General features: G+C 41.3%; 1 long non-coding RNA gene across 1 annotated transcript; it reads left to right on the plus strand.

The window, feature by feature from the left end:
* The first annotated feature begins 6,965 nt into the window (after positions 1 to 6,965).
* Positions 6,966 to 16,415, plus strand: LOC139359516 (uncharacterized). The gene is made up of 3 exons (XR_011615573.1): positions 6,966 to 7,083; positions 11,719 to 11,781; positions 16,321 to 16,415. It is a non-coding gene; the product is annotated as an uncharacterized lncRNA (long non-coding RNA).

Below are 16,415 nucleotides of genomic sequence, written 5' to 3' on the forward strand. Positions count from 1 at the left end.
CGTCTTGTTATGAAAGTGGTGCAACAACAACAAGGCATACAACTGACCACCCAATGCGGTGCATATTAACAAGGGTAGATTTTGGTAAGTAATTAAAAATTTAATGAATTACATCATTTAGAATTGTATGTACGTGTGAAGAAGGAAAGGCGAAGTATTCTAAAACTCCCCAGCAGCATACCATGAGGCCCCAGATTCATTAAACATGAAATAAATCTTATCTTTTTTTTTTGGGAGATGGAGTCTCACTCTGTCACCCTGGCTGGAATACAGTGGCGCAACCTTGGCTCACTGCAACCTCCACCTCCCTGGTTCAAGCAATTCCCCTGCCTCAGCCACCCAAGTAGCTGGGATTACAGGCGCACACCACCACGCCTGGCTGATTTGTTTGTATTTTAGTAGAGACAGAGTTTTACCATGTTGAACAGACCCGGTCTCGAACTTCTGGCCTTAGGCTGTCCACCCGCCTCAAACTCCCAAAGTGCTGGGATTACAGGCGTGAGCCACCATGCCCGGCTTTTTTTTTTTTTTTTGAGATGGAGTCTTGCCCTGTCTCCTAGGCTGGAGTGCAATGGCCCTACCTCAGCTCACTGCAACGTCCACCTCCCAGGTTCAAGCGATTCTCCTGCCTCAGCCTCCCGAGGAGCTGGGATTATAGGCGTGCACCACCGTGCCCGGCTAATTTTTTGTATCTTTAATAGAGACGGGGTTTCACCATGTTAGCTATGCTGGTCTTGAACTCCTAACCTCATGATCCACCTGCCTCGGCCTCCAAAGTGCTAGGATTACAGGCATAAGCCACTGCACCCAGCCTTACTTTTATATACCAAGTAATTCTGTCTGTTCGTCTTAATCATAGTTTACTTGTTTAAAAAAACCATTCAGAAATACACACCACTGACAAGGTATGAAATAGAAGAGTGCTTCAGTAAAGAAGAAATATGGTCTGTCTTTTGTTCTTGCTATTAACACACAAACAATACCTTTTTTTTTTTTTTTTTTTAAGTCAGAGTTTCACTTTGTCACCTAGGCTGAAATATAGTGGCCAGATCTCAGCTCACTGCAGCATCTGCCTCCTGGGTTCAAGCAATTCTTGTGCCTCAGCCTCTTGAGTAGCTGAGACTACAGGTGTGTGCCACTGTGCCCAGCTAATTGTTTTGTATTTTTAGTAGAGGTGAAGTTTCACCTTGTTGGCCAGGCTGGTCTTGAACTCCTGACCTCAAGTTATCCATCTGCCTTGGCCTCCCAAAGTGCTGGGATTATAGATGTGAGCCACCATGCCTGGCAGTAATAACTTTTGTAATGACCAGAAAGCAGATTGTTGGCTGGGTGTGGTGGCTCACACCTGTAATCCCAACATTTTGGGAGGCTTAGATGGGCAGATCACTTGAGTCCAGGAGTTTGAGACGAGCCTGGGCAACGTGGCGAAAACTGTCTCTGCACCTACCCCTCAAAAATACAATAAATTAGCTGGATGTAGTGGCACACATACATCTGTAGTCCTAGCTACATGGGAGGCTGAGATGGGAGGATCACTTGAGCCCACGTGGTTGAGGCTACAGTGAACCCTGATTGTGTCACTACACTCCAGCCTAGGCAATAAAGCAAGACACTATCTCAAAAAAAAAAAAAAAAAAAAGGTTGTTTCCACAGTTGATTAGAAGACATTGTAAGAAAATATATAAATGTTTCATGCTATAATCTTTTTAAATTTATTTATTTTTTGAGACAGAGTTTCACTCTTCTGGCCTAGGCTGGAGTGCAATGGCGCCATCTTGGCTTACTGCAACCTCCACCTCCTGGGTTCAAGCGATTCTCCTGCCTCAGCCTCCTAAGTAGCTGGGATTACAGGTGCCTGCCACCATGCCCAGAAAATTTTTGTATTTTTGGTAGAGACAGGGTTTCACCATGTTGGCCAGGCTGGTCTTGAACTCCCGATCTCAGGTAATCCACTTGCGGGCCTCCCAGGGTGCTGAGATAACAGACATGAGCCACCACACCTGGCTTCATGCTATAATTTCTTACCTAGCCCCACACTTTTTGTCCTTTTTATTTCAGCCATCCTAGTAGGTGTAAAGTAGTATCTCAGGTGGTTTTGATTTATATTTATCTGAAATATAAATTATGAGCATATTTTCTTGTGCTTATGGGCCATTTGTATATCTACTGTGAAGAAATACCTAGATCCTTTGCCCATTTTTTAATTGGATAATATGTCTTTGTTATTGAATTGTAATAGTTTTTTATTCCATAGATAAGTGTTTTTATCTGATAGATGATTTGCAAAAATGTTCTCCCATTCTGTGGGTTGTGTTTTCACTTTCTTGGTGGTGTGCTTTGAAGCACAAAAGTTCTAATTCTGATAATGTCCCATTTATGTATTTTTTCATTTGTTGTGCATTTGGTGCTGTATCTAGAAAATCACTGCCTAATTCAAAGTCACGAAGATTTAAACCTATGTGTTCTTCTAAGAGTTTTACAGTTTTAGCTCTTATATTTAGATATATGACCCATTTAGAATTAATTTTTATATATGGAATGAGGTAAAGCGCCAACTTTATTCTTTTGCATGTGAATATTCAGTTGTCCCAATATCTTTTGTTGGAAAGACTATTCTTTATCTAATGCATTGTCTTGGCACTCTTGTTAAAGATAGGTTGACTGTAAATGAGGGTTTATTTCTAGACTCTCAGTCTATTCCATTGATCTATATGCCTGGTGTTTTTGTCTGTATTTTGACACAGAGTCTCACTCTGTCACCCAGGCTGGAGTGCAGTGGTGTGATCTTGGCTCACTGCATCCTGTGCTTCCCAGGCTCAGGCAATCCTCCACCTTCAGCCTTCCAAGTAATTGGGATCACAGGTGGAAGCCACCACGCCTAGCTGATTTTTTAATTTTTTGTGGAAATGGGGTTTCGCCACATTGCCCAGGCTGGTGTCAAACTCCTGAGCTCAACGTGATCTGCCCGCCTCAGCCTCCCAAAGTGCTGGGATTACAGGCGTGAGCCACCGTGCCAAGCCTATATGTCTGTCTTTATGCCAGTACTACACTGTCTTGATTTCTGTAGCTTCATAGTAAGCTTTGAAATCAAGAAGACTAAGTCTTCCACCTTTGTTCTTTTCAAGATTATTTTGGGTATTTTGTGTCTCTTTCATTTCTGTATTTTAGATTCAGCTTGTCAGTTTCTACAAAGAAGCCAACTAGGATTTTGAATGGAATTATGTCAAATCTGTAGATTAGTTTGGAGAGTACTGCCATCTTAATAATACTAAATCTGCTGATCCATGAACATGGGATATGTTTCCATTTATGTAGGTCTTTAATTTCTTTTGACACACTTCTGCAGTTATCACAGTATAAGTTTTGCACTTCCATTGAATTTATTCCTAAGAATAGATGGTCCCCAGTTTATGATGGTTCAGCTTATGATTTTTTAATCTTGTACTGCAAAAGCAATATATGTTCAGTAGAAACAGAACTTTAAAGACATACAACCATGCTGTTTTCATTTTCAGTGCAGTCTTCAATAAATTCATAAAATAGGCTTCATTTTAGGTGATTTTGCCCAACTGTAGGCTTACATGAGTGTTCTGAGCACATTTAATGTAGACTAGGCTAAGCTATGACGTTTGGTAGGTTAGGTGTATTAAATGCATTTTCAACTTAAAATAGGTTCATCAAGTTTTAGGATATAACCCCATTGTAAGTCAAGGAGCATCTGTATTCTTTTACTGCCTTAAATGGAATTTTTAGCTTATGTATTTATTTTGAAATGGGTTCTCATTGTGTCACCTAGGCTGGAGTGCAGTGGTGCCATCATGGCTCATTGCAGCCTCAATCTCTCAGGCTCCAGTGATCTTCCCATCTCAGCCTTCCAAGTAGCTGGGACCACATGCACATGCCACCACAACAGACTGAAGTTTTAATTTTTTGTAGAGGTGAAACCTTGTTACATTGCAAAGGCTTGTCTCAAACTCCTGGGCTCAAGTGGTTCCTGCCTCTACCTCCAAAAGCATTGGGATTACAGGCATGAGCCACCATGCTCGGCTGTTTTCTAATTTTATTTTTGAATTGGTCATTGCAACCATATAGACAAACAATTGATTTTTTTCCTATAGATCTCGTATCCCACAGTGCTGCTGAACCTCTTTATTTGTTCCAAGAGGGTTTTGTTTGTTTGTTTGTTTGTTTGTTTTCTTTGAGACGGAGTCTCCCTCTGTTGCCCAGGCTGGAGTGCAGTGGTGCCATCTCGGCTCACTGCAACTTCCGCCTCCTGGATTCAAGCGATTCTCCTGCCTCAGCCTCCTAAGTAGCTGAGACCACAGGCATGCACCACGATGTCTGGCTAATTTTTATATTTTTATTTTATTTTATTTTGAGACAGAGTTTTACTCTTGTTCCCCAGGCTGGAGTGTAGTGGCATGATCTCAGCTCACTGCAACCTCCGCCTCCTGGGTTCAAGTGATTCTCCTGCCTCAGCCTCCTGAGTAGCTGAGACTTCAGGTGTGCACCACCACGCCCAGCTAATTTTTGTATTTTTAGTAGAGACGGGGTTTCACCATGTTGGCTAGGCTGGTCATGAGCTCCCGACATCAGGTGATCCACCGCCTTGGTCTCCCAAAGTGCTGGGATTACAGACATGAGCCCCCACGCCCAGCCTAATTTTTGTATTTTTAATAGAGATAGGGTTTTCCTAGTTGGCCAGGCTGGTCTCAGACTCCTGACCTGAAGTGATTCACCTGCTTCGCCTCCCAAAGTGCTACGATTATAGGCGTGAGCCACAGCACCCAGCGCCAAGAGTTTTTTTTTAGTGGATTCCTTAGGACTTTCTGTACACAAGGTCATGTCATCTGCAAATAAAAATCATTTTATTTCTTCCTGTCTGGATACCTTTCATTTACTCTGGATAGATCCTCCAGTAAAATACTAAATAGAAGTGGCAAGAGTGGACACACTTGTCTTGTTCTGATCTTAGGGGAAAGCATCCAGTCTTTCACCAGTAAATGATGTTTGCTGAGTTTTTGGTAGATGCCCTTTATCAGATGAGGAAGTTCTATTCTTCTTAATATATTTATCCGCACTTACTCCAAATCCACCTGATAAGTCTTGTACACCTAATAAATGGTCAATATATACATGATACCTAAAACTTTTATGATCATTTAAATCTCCCTAAAAGTGAATATGAACAAATCTATCATGTAATGAACACTTTCTTCCATTTTCTTTTCTTACAAAAGCTCTCTTAAATTTGGTGTTTGTTTTATGCTAAATAATTAAATAATTCCTTGTGGTGGCATAACATACTGAATATACTTCCATCTTATTTGATGTTTCTGTCTCTCTGTTTTCTCTTAGTATAAGAAAATCCTTGAAATTAGATAATTTCTAAAGGAAAGGGGTCTATTTAGCTCACAATTCTGGAGGCTAACGGGGCCAAGATGGTTCATCTGCATCTGGTGGACTTCAGGTGAGGGCTCAGTTGTGTCATAACATGGCAGAGAAGCAGAAGGGGCAGTGGGCATGTGTAAAGAGACCAAACAGTTGTAAGTGACAGACAGCCTCACTTTAAAGTAACTCACTCTCAAGGGAACTGATTCAGTCCTGAGAGAGCGAGAATTCACTCCTGAGAAAGGCATTAATAGCTCTTAACAACCTTATCATCTCCTAAAGACACCACCTTCCAACACCACCACATTGGAGACGAAGCCACAGCATGAGCTTTGGCGGGGACAAACCATATTCAAACCATAGCAATTACCTAATGGAAAAAATAGGCTTATTCCTTGAGATAAACTTATGGGGTGAACAAATTATTCCCACAGACTACTGGTTAGTTTTCCAGTAAACCAGTTGGGCGAAATATTTTGTGACAGGCCAGGCGTGGTGGCTCATGCCTGTAGTCCCAGCACTTTGGAAGGTGGAGGTGGGAGGACTTGGAGTTCAAAACCAGCCTAGGCAACATGGTGGGACACCATCTCTGCCAAAAAAATTTTTTTTTTTAATTAACCGGGTGTGATGGCACACACCTGTAGTTCAGTTATGTCTGAGGCTGAGGCAGGAGGATCCTTTGAGCCCAGATATTGAGTCTGCAGTGAGCTGTGATCATGCCACTGTGCTCCAGCCTGGGCGACAGAGTAAGACCTTGTCTCAAAAAAAACCTTTTTAATGTTGTTGGTAGTATCTTAAGTTAGCATTATCCTCCATGCTCTGAGAGCAGTGTGTTCTATAGACAGCTAACTACATCTGGCAGTTCTCGTATCGATCATGGTTGTCTGTCTTTCCCTCTGAGCACATTTGTCCTTGTTTCTTGGTAGACCCTCCTGATTTTTTCTGTTGATATCAGTGTTGCCACAGTGTATACAGATAAGGAAAAAATAAATTACGATAAAATTAGAGCCAGATGTAAAATGACCAATGTTTCAAATAAGTGAAGGAGGATGGAGTTGTTTGCTTCGTTCTCTCTTAAGGCTATATATATAGTAGCTATCTGGGGAAGGAATTTTGGAGGAACAACATGGAGTCCTCATGGGAATCAGGATATTACAAATGTAAATAGGTACCTAAGCATTCCTTGACCACGTGAGGTTGTCGAATATTTTAGGCACACTTTCTTTTGGAGTGCAATGGTACGATCTTGGCTCACTGCAACCTCCGCCTTCCAAGTTCAAGCAATTCTCCTGGCTCAGCCTCCAGACCAGCTGAGATTACAGGCACCTGCCACCATGCCTGGCTAATTTTTGTATTTTTAGTAGACACGAGGTTTTACCATGTTGGCCAGGCTGGTCTCGAACTTCTGACCTCAAGTGATACACCTGCCTTGTCCTTCCAACGTGCTGGGATTACAGGCAGGAACCACTGCTCCTGGCCCACACTTTCTTTATTACATTTTTATGTGTTTAAAGACTAATATTCCTCAATGCAATTCTACTTTATTTTTCAGATTTATACTATGGTGGGGAAGCTTTCTCTGTAGAGCAGCCACAGTCTTTTACTTGTCCCTATTGTGGAAAAATGGGCTGTACGGAGACATCTCTTCAAGAACATGTTACTTCTGAACATGCAGAAACATCAACAGAAGTGGTAAGTGAAGCAGCAGCCTTATGACTAAAATGATGTTGTAAAGTGCATTATTTCTAACATGAATAAAGCTAGGTCACTGTCATCTACTTCCTGCTCAGTGTAATGATACCATTTGCATAGTTATTAAAATCATCTTTTAACAGCAAATTTTATACATCATGGGAGGCTGCATTTTTGCATCTTACTGTTCACACTGGGTTTCTTAACCTGTAGCTAAAACCACAGCATGGAGTCTTGACCAAATTCAGGAGCCCTTTATTCAATGCATTGTGAAAGGTTAAAAGGACGGCAACCTGCAGTGCATCTCTTGTTACAGTATCCTTGCTCTCTGCTTAACTTTTCCTCTACAAGGAACTTCACAAGGAAATTTAAAAACCTTTGGTAGTATCATAATAATCCATTGTCACATCTCATTGTAGCATATCGCTGATCTTACCTGGTTTTCATCAGATCACATCTCTTGCCTCCTAGGTCAAGCTCTGGGGTCCCTAGAAGTTCTTCCTATCCTGATCTTTCCAGTGGCTAAAGGCCATGGACCCAGAATAATACACAAAGAAAGTCTTACCTTGAAAGCCTGTTGGCTTTTTTACTTGACATCTGAGTCAGCATGCATCCACCTTCAAGAAATGATAAAGTACACCTAAGAGTCTCTCCCCCACCTCTTTACCATTGATAATAATAGGTAAAGTGAAGGCTTTATATGGAACTATAGATACTGAATTGGGAGAATTTTGGCACAAGTAATTGCATATTGCATCAACTAATAAACCCCTAAATGTACTCAAAACAAATTAATTGAAACCCAGAGAAATAAAGTAGCATGCTCAAGGACATTCAGCTTAGTAAGGGGCAGGGGTAGGGGCAGGTGTTTGGACTCAGCTAGTGTCCCTCTGGGTTCCAGAGTCTCTACTTAACTCTGCTACAGCTATGCATATAATATAGGGTTACTTTTATTCCCACTGACACTGCTAGTTTGATGCTTGAAGTTGTTATAACATGTATCAAGCAGTAGGTAAATTTATTTTGTATAGACATCAAGCCAAATTTTACCGTCTTAACAGCTCAGAAATGCTCTGATCTTGCACCTAGGAGAGCCTCAGACTACTGTTGTCACATTTTATTACTATTCTTAGTTTGTTCTTTTTATTCTGTAAAGTGACTTTGCTGCCTTTTGGTACAGTCCCACATACCCGTATGAAGAATCCTGACTCAGTTGCATCTCCATGCTGGTTGTTGTGGAAAACTTGGAATCATTTTTCTTTGATTTAATTTCTGTTCAGTTTGGGTCCTTTACCTAAATACAATAAGATAAACATGGAGTTCTTATTGTAATTTAGGCATCCTTAAAATCATTATCAGACTGTGCACAGTGACTCATGCCTGTAATCCCAACACTGGGGAGGCTGAGGCGGGAGCATTGCTTGAGCCCAGAAGTTTGAGATTGGCCTGAGCAACAAAGTGGGGCCTTGTCTCCACAAAATTTAAAAATTAGCTGGACGTGGTGGCACATGCCTGTGGTCCCATCTACTTGGGAGGCTGAGGTGGGAGAATTGCTTGAGCTCAGGAGGTTGAGGCTGCAGTGAGCCATGATTGTGCCACTGCGTGGCACTGCAGCCTGGGTGACAGAACAAGACCCTGTCTCCAAAAAAAATTATGTATTATTATATATATTATATGTAATATATAAATAGCATTATATTATCATTAATAAATATATATAATGATATATAACAAGTAATAATAGATATTATTATTATCATCAGCCAGTAGTCCCTAGTATAGTATTCTCATCTCCCCACAAGGCAAGACAACCCAGTTTTCCATAACCTTGCCTCCGTGCCTCCGGTTGGTTTGCTCCCCAACCCCCACCCCCCGGAAAGTAAATACTCAAAATTGGTTGTTTACACTCTGGCATACCTGATACATAGTTTGAAAATTAAATACCCACCACCTGCAAATGGTTTCATGGTCTGTTTCTTGTGAGTTGTGTTTATGCCTTCATTAAGTTTCCAGGCTTTTGGTACATAGCCCAAGGCAGTTGTCACTCTATTTTCATATGGGCTTTTGTGGAATATTTTAAGGATTTATCTCTCCTCATTAGCCCTTAATCTTCGCATGAATGCTGTATCTACCTCTCTTTCCACCCATATGCCCAGACATTTCGAAGTGAAAAATGGCAGGCAGATAAGAATCTTTAATATAAAAGTACAAGATTCCTTCAGGTCATGTGGGTCAAGTCCTAGAGGCAGGGCTGGCATTCAGCAGGTGCAGTCAAGTGTAGCATGCTGACTAGTGTCCATTCTGAAGGATTGGTGCCTATGCCATGCCAGTTGTTAAGTGTTTTGAATGCCTCTCTGTATATATGTGAAACATATTATCAACTCCAGTGTGCTACAGTTACATGTAATTGTCCAGGTGATAAGACTGTGTGTCCTCTCTCACCCCTCAATGTTTTGCATTTTTGAATTAGGGAATTCAAGAGTGATTTACATCATTTTGGTTTGGGGGATTATATCTACACAACAACTTGCTATATCTCCTTTTCTATTCCTCTTAACATGTTCCTTTCTGAATGCTCTGTTTGCTGTCTTGCTTTGCCCCACGTTACCTGCATGTGTCCTCTAGACCAGGGTTCCCCAACCCCTGGGCCACAGACGGGACCAGACTAATACCCGTCTATGACCTGTTTGGAACGAAGCCACAGAGCAGGACGTGAGCGGTGGGCCAGCGGGCATCACCGCCTGAACTCCACTTCCTGTCAGATCAGCTACATCGTTAGATTCTCACAGGAGCGCAAGCCCTTTTGTGAGCTGCTTTCTGATTTCTTGGGAATTATTTTTCAGTATAGCTAAATTATATTAATACTCTTTCAAGTTTTGTGAATTCCCAAGATGTCGTCATACACATAAATTTTTGTACAAGAACCATGTTTAAATGTAAAACATAATTGCTTTTTAGGACTTCCTAAATTACATGTAGATGCTGCTCTTTAGAAGCCAGTGACGGCCGGGCGTGGTGGCTCAAGCCTGTAATCCCAGCACTTTGGGAGGCCGAGACGGGCGGATCACGAGGTCAGGAGATCGAGACCATCCTGGCTAACACGGTGAAACCCCGTCTCTACTAAAAAATACAAAAAACTAGCCGGGCGAGGTGGCGGGCGCCTGTAGTCCCAGCTACTCAGGAGGCTGAGGCAGGAGAATGTAAAAACCCGGGAGGCAGAGCTTGCAGTGAGCTGAGATCCGGCCACTGCACTCCAGCCTGGGCGACACAGCGAGACTCCGTCTCAAAAAAAAAAAAAAAAAAAGAAAGAAGCCAGTGACAAATCTAACTTTTCAGCATTATGGGAGAATGGAATTGAGAGGGAAAATCATTTAATATGAAGTAATTCACAATTGTAAGTTAATTTCACTTATAATTGAACACTTACTAACTGTTCACTGCAGCAGCAGAAAATTAGATTGTAATCTAGTTGAACAGTGCGCTCACTCAACTCTTGAAAGGACCTTTATTTATATTGGCAAAATGGATGGCCAAGGTGCAGGTAGCTACAAGCTAGACGGTTCTACAAGGCCCAAAAGGAGTTTCTTGACCATGTAGCATAGATCATCCACTAGTCCTTTATGTATATTCTCAAAGCAAAACTTCAGTTTCTGTCTTGTATTCATTGTATCTGCAGATTTTGTAGGATAAACTAATACTTTTAATTGGGAAGGAGATCCAAAAGCCTGAAGTTGTCATTGGCCGTGGCAGTTAGTTAGCTCAATAGAATGTCTTTCTTCTCTTTTTTTTTTTTTTTGTGTAAGCACTAAAGTATAACACGTGTCAACAGGTTTTGTGTGTTGGCTTTAAATTCAGATGACTCTTTTTGGGTCATTACTCTTCTGTGGAGAAAGTGTTTTAAACCCCATTCCCCCCATTGCGTTGCAGGTGATCAGAAAATCTCTTGGCATAATAAGCCTGGGTGTTTCTGTAGCTGAGTTCTAAGAGCCGCTCAAAAGCAGAGACATGAATTGTACCCCAGTTTGAAGAAATAATGAAAAATATACACCAATTTTTAAAAAAAAATTTTTGGTAGAGACTGCGTCTCACTGGGTGGCCCAGGCTGGTCTCAAACTCTTGTCTGCAAGTGATCCCCCTGCCTCGTTCTCCCAAAGTGTTAGGGTTACAAGTATAAGCCACTGTGCCCTGCCCCAATTTTGGCCCCAGTTTTTAAAAAGAGATGAAATTCATATGAACTTTTAATATTGGCAGGAACTATGCTCATTTCTTGATAATGTTTTAACCTAAAGTGTTAAGTTAGTTCTGATTTGGGACTCAGTAAATGCTTAATAGATTAGTCCATGGTAACAAAATTATACAATTTAACAGTCAGAACTTTAACTTTACCAGTTTACCTGGATTTCATAGCATAGATCCTTGAACAAGAAATAGGAAGGTGGTTATAAAGAATAGTTTTTAAAGCTGTGCATAGTACCCAGAGAGAGAATGCTGTCTGATGTGGTTGTATTAGTTCAAGAGACAGGCGAGAGGAAATCCAAACTTGCTTTAGAATGGTTGATAACTGTATGGGGAAGAATGTGTGGAACTGTTGTTTAAAAAAAAAATCACGCATGCTGACTTCAGGTGCTTTCACAGAGGAGAAGTTCTGTGCATTCAGCAGTGACTCGGTGTTTATATGTGGAGTAACGACTTCAGAAGGTATGTTTTAAAGACATTGGCAACTGTGCTATATAATGTGCCCTAACTGGTTGCTGGCTGGCAGTCATGCCCTGGAACCACATGGAAAAATGGAGACTCTGTATGTTCTTGGAATGGGACCTTATCTCAATTGGTAAAGGCTTCCAAAGGGGCTACAGATAAAAAGCAAGATTGATGGTGACCCTCAGTGGCATGGTGAAGGAGAAGAGGAAACTCAAGCAATAGCAGAGACGACACTGAGAATGGCAAGGACATTTGTGAATCCAAATTTTTTTGTTATGTTAGGTAACAATAACATTTGGTGTTTTCGTATAACAGAGTAAATACAGTTTTTGAATATCATCGCTGTATTTGCCAAACTTACGTAGTTTGTTAATAATCAACCAGGACCTTTGTCAAAATAGATTGTTAAATCCCTCTCTTTCCAGAACTAGGAAACTGTATTTTTAACAATTGCTCCAGATGATTTATATTCTTTTTTTTTTTTTTTTTTTTTTTTTGAGACGGAGTCTTGCTCTGTCACCCAGGCTGGAATCCAGTGGCTCCATCTTGACTCACTGCAACCTCCACCTCCCTGGTTCAAACAATTCCCCTGCCTCAGCCTCCTGAGTAGCTAGGATTACAGGCGCACGGCCACCATGCCCAGCTAATTTTTTGTGTTTTTATTAGAGACGGGGTTTCACCATGTTGGCCATACTGGTCTCAAACTCCTAACCTCAGGCAATCCACCTGCCTCGGCCTCCCAAAGTGCTGGGATTATAGGCGTCAGCCACTGCGCCTGGCCCTGATAATTTATATTCTTTTTTTTTTTTTTTTTTTTTTTTTTTTTTTTTTGAGACGCGCCTAGACTGGAGTGCAGTGGCGCAATCTCGGCTCACTGCAAGCTCCGCCTCCCGGGTTCACGCCATTCTCCTGCCTCAGCCTCCCGAGTAGCTGGGACTACAGGCGCCCGCCACCGCGCCCGGCTAGTTTTTTGTGTTTTTAGTAGAGACGGAGTTTCACTGTGTTGTCCAGGATGGTCTTAGTCTCCTGACCTGGTGATCCACCTGCCTCGGCCTCCCAAAGTGCTGGGATTACAGGCGTGAGCCATCGCGCCCGGCGATGATTTATATTCTTAGCCAAATTAAAGAAATACTGACTTAAGCCAGTTAAGTAAATCTTAATTGATAAGTTGTTACAATTTTAAGCTTGTGTGTTATATGGAATTTTCCTGTACGAATAATAGATAGTACTCTATCATGTGGCAGTGGAAGTATGATAAATATTAATGTTGACAAGCTGTCATAATTTTAGGGTCAGTACCCTAAAATTACCCTTGTGTTGAGTTTTCCTGTGCTGTAAGAGATATTAGGCACCATGATGTGGAAAGAAAGACACACTCAAAACTAAGAAGTGTTTGTGGCCATGAGTGGCACAGTGGCTTGCTTCCTCCCACTCCCCACCACCTCTTTTCCATTTCTCCTGCCTCGCTTTGCTCTCCTTTTTCTTTCTTCTTCTTGTTCCCTTCATTTCCTTTCAGAAAACACAGTCTTAAGAACAAGCGTTTTTGTCTTAAAGCGTGAGTTAGCTTGCTAAATATAAAATGTAAAACCTAAAAGATGACCAGGCCTCTGAGGTCACATCAGCATCTGAGCTTAGTTTTCCTTTCCAAGTCCTCATCCGAGTTCACTTTATGTGACCCAAGTGTGGCAACATCTTCCACTTGGTTCTAAACCTAGTATCTTGATTTTCTTTTTTCCTTTTTTTTTTTTTTTTTTTTTTTTTTTTTTTTTGAGATGGAGTCTCTGTTGCTCAGGCTGGAGTGCAGTGGTGTAATCTTGGCTCACTGCAACCTCCACCTCCTGGGTTCAAGTGATTCTCCTGCCTCAGCCTCCTGAGTAGCTGGGATTACAGGCATGTGCCACCACGCCCAGCTCATTTTTGTATTTTTTAGTAGAGATGGGGTTTCACCATGTTGGTCAGGCTGGTCTTGAACTCCTGACCTCGTGATCCACCCGCCTCAGCCTCCCAAAGTGCTGGGATTACAGGCATGAGCCACCACGCCTTGCCTAGCCTCTTGATTTTCTATGCTAGCTGTCAACCTGGGTGATCCTCCCACCACAGTAATTTCTTATCCTCAGTAATTCTTTATCCCTAGACGTTATGGAAGTTTGGTTGGTTGGTTGGTTGGTTTTATATTATTTCTCTATGAATGAAGCAGTTCTGAATACCTTCATCCTGCCATCTTAACATAGTTACTCCAGTGAAATAAAAAAGATTGTGAGTATAGAACCAAAGTCAATACACAATAAGGAAAGATCTTGGCTTTATTTTATATCCTCCTCTCAAAGGTACTTTTCTACTTGTTAAATTATCTATCTTATTAGGACATTCTTAGTACATTTGGTATCTCTGCTTCCCATTCTGTTTTCCTTCTAGGAATTTATATCCTTGTGGAGACTTTTCTCATCTACCAACATTTTTATGTCCCCTCAAGTACCGAAGCCTCTGCAGCAATCTCTGGATAGCTCAAGTTGTTTATAGATTTTACCCGAAGGCCAATATAAAGGAAGGTATCTTAGAAGAAAGATGCCTTTTCCTTTTGGTGGTTATTTTCTCTTTAAATAAAAATCTTATAGAGACTTATAATATTGTAATAAGACTATAACCCAGCACTTGTTAACTTTTTCAAAATGATGAGTCTCTAAGGTAGCTTGTTTTATTTTTAAATAACTGGAACATGTTTTCTGTTTCTCTAAACCTTGCTGGTCTTTTTTTTTTTTTTTTTTTTTAAAGCAAGTCTGTCTGGAGTTTAAAACCAAAGACAAATCATACTGTGCTGCATCTCTCAAAGAGTTTACAGTTTAGCTAGGTAAGACCAGAAGCACATGAAAAGTAAAATAGGTATATCAGACATAACCAGGTAATGTCAGAGTACAGGAATGGTACAGATAGCAGAAGTTAAATTCCTAGTAAAGAGAGAGTGGATAATCTGTAAACTTGCGACACATACAGCTACTTACTGACAGAGGAAAGAATCTGACCGCCTTCCTTGGCATCTTTTAAGAAAGGCATAGACAGGTCTATCTACTTCTTTTTCTCATTTGCCTCATCACATTCCATTGTGACCTCTCTAGTTCTTTTGCAAACTGTCACGCTTAAATGTTATTTCTCATGAACATATTTAGGTTTTCCTGAGGATATTTCTCAGAGTCCTGAGTCACATAATCAGGACAGCTGATTAGGCATAAGAGAGACTGATACCAAATCAGAGTTGAACTCTCAGGGGACTTCTGCTGTCTGGTTGTTAGATGATGGGAAGTTATGTTTGTTTGGGCTCCAGGAATCAGAGCAGTTTGTTTTCCCTCCATACCCCAGGATTGTCCTTCCAAGTCTCACCCCTCCCATCTCCCCTCATGTCTAGCACTACCACCTACTCCCACTGTGCAGTCAGCAGATAATAAGGCTGACCAATTGCCTAGATTTTGCCTAGGTGAAAGAATTTTGGCTCAAGTACTAGCAAGATGAATCACATATCCTGTCTTTAACCTTCTTATTTATTTATAAAGACAAAAGTCTACCACTTGAACTGTGCACTTCCTGGGGCTCCCTTTGGTCATGCCCTTTGCTTCAGACCTTTCTTCTTGGCCCTGTTCTTTAAGATTGAAATTGTTCATACTTCAAGTCTTGGCTACCATTATTAGAACATTATCTGCCCATTTGAATTTCGGAAGAGAAAGGGCCTTTCCTCTTTAAAAAGCTCCTCATTCTTTCTATCCTTCCCCTCTCCTTCCCTGTTTCACCAATTCTGTTAACTATAAACACCGCCTTCCCAACCTGTCACCGACTCCCCAAACCGTGACTGTGTACACATCATTTTATTCCTACTTTCTCCTGTCTCTTGCCAAAAGGCCCATGGAAAATTGAGCTTCTACTCCTTGAGCCTGACCTGGTTACAAGCTTATGGCTTACCACCCATTTCTTTGGGAAATAAGGTTAAAAAATGGACTTCCATACAATATGCCCCTTGGAAGTCACATTCATAAATTTATAGACCACATTTGCATATTATCAGTAATCATAATCTGTCTTACATTCAACATATCTGTTGAATGTTTGCACAGTTGCATTTAATCAGACCTCTGCTGTCTTATTTGGGAATTGTCTCTCAAGTATAGCTTACTTTGGGGAAGTGTGCCCTAGGCTTGTATCTGTCTTTACCATTCAAGACTGGACTTAAACATAAATGTGCACTGAATAGCATATTTTTAAAGTTTTTTTAATGGAAACTATTTTGCTAGGCCATACGAATGAATCAGGCAGGCTGTTAGAAGGCCCTGCCAGAGATCAAGTTTGGTGTGTCTGAAACTGTTGTGTTTGACCCTGAGGGACCTTGTGTGAACCGTTCTTGCTTAGGCTTCTACTGGTTTTCACTAATTCAGGATCTGCTGAGTTTTTTATTGGTTAAAACTTGATAATAGTGAAACAACAGAATCCTCGTCCGGAAAGGTGTCTTCTTGACATTCATTTGTTAAGCTGCTTTCTTTACTTCCATTGCAGATTTGTCCAATACGTGCAGCGTTACCTGGAGGCGATCCTAATCATGTCACGGATGACTGTGCAGCTCATCTTACACGTGAACACAGAGCCCCTAG

The sequence above is a fragment of the Macaca nemestrina genome, chromosome 17 (assembly GCF_043159975.1).
Source record: "Macaca nemestrina isolate mMacNem1 chromosome 17, mMacNem.hap1, whole genome shotgun sequence".
NCBI lineage: Eukaryota > Metazoa > Chordata > Mammalia > Primates > Cercopithecidae > Macaca > Macaca nemestrina.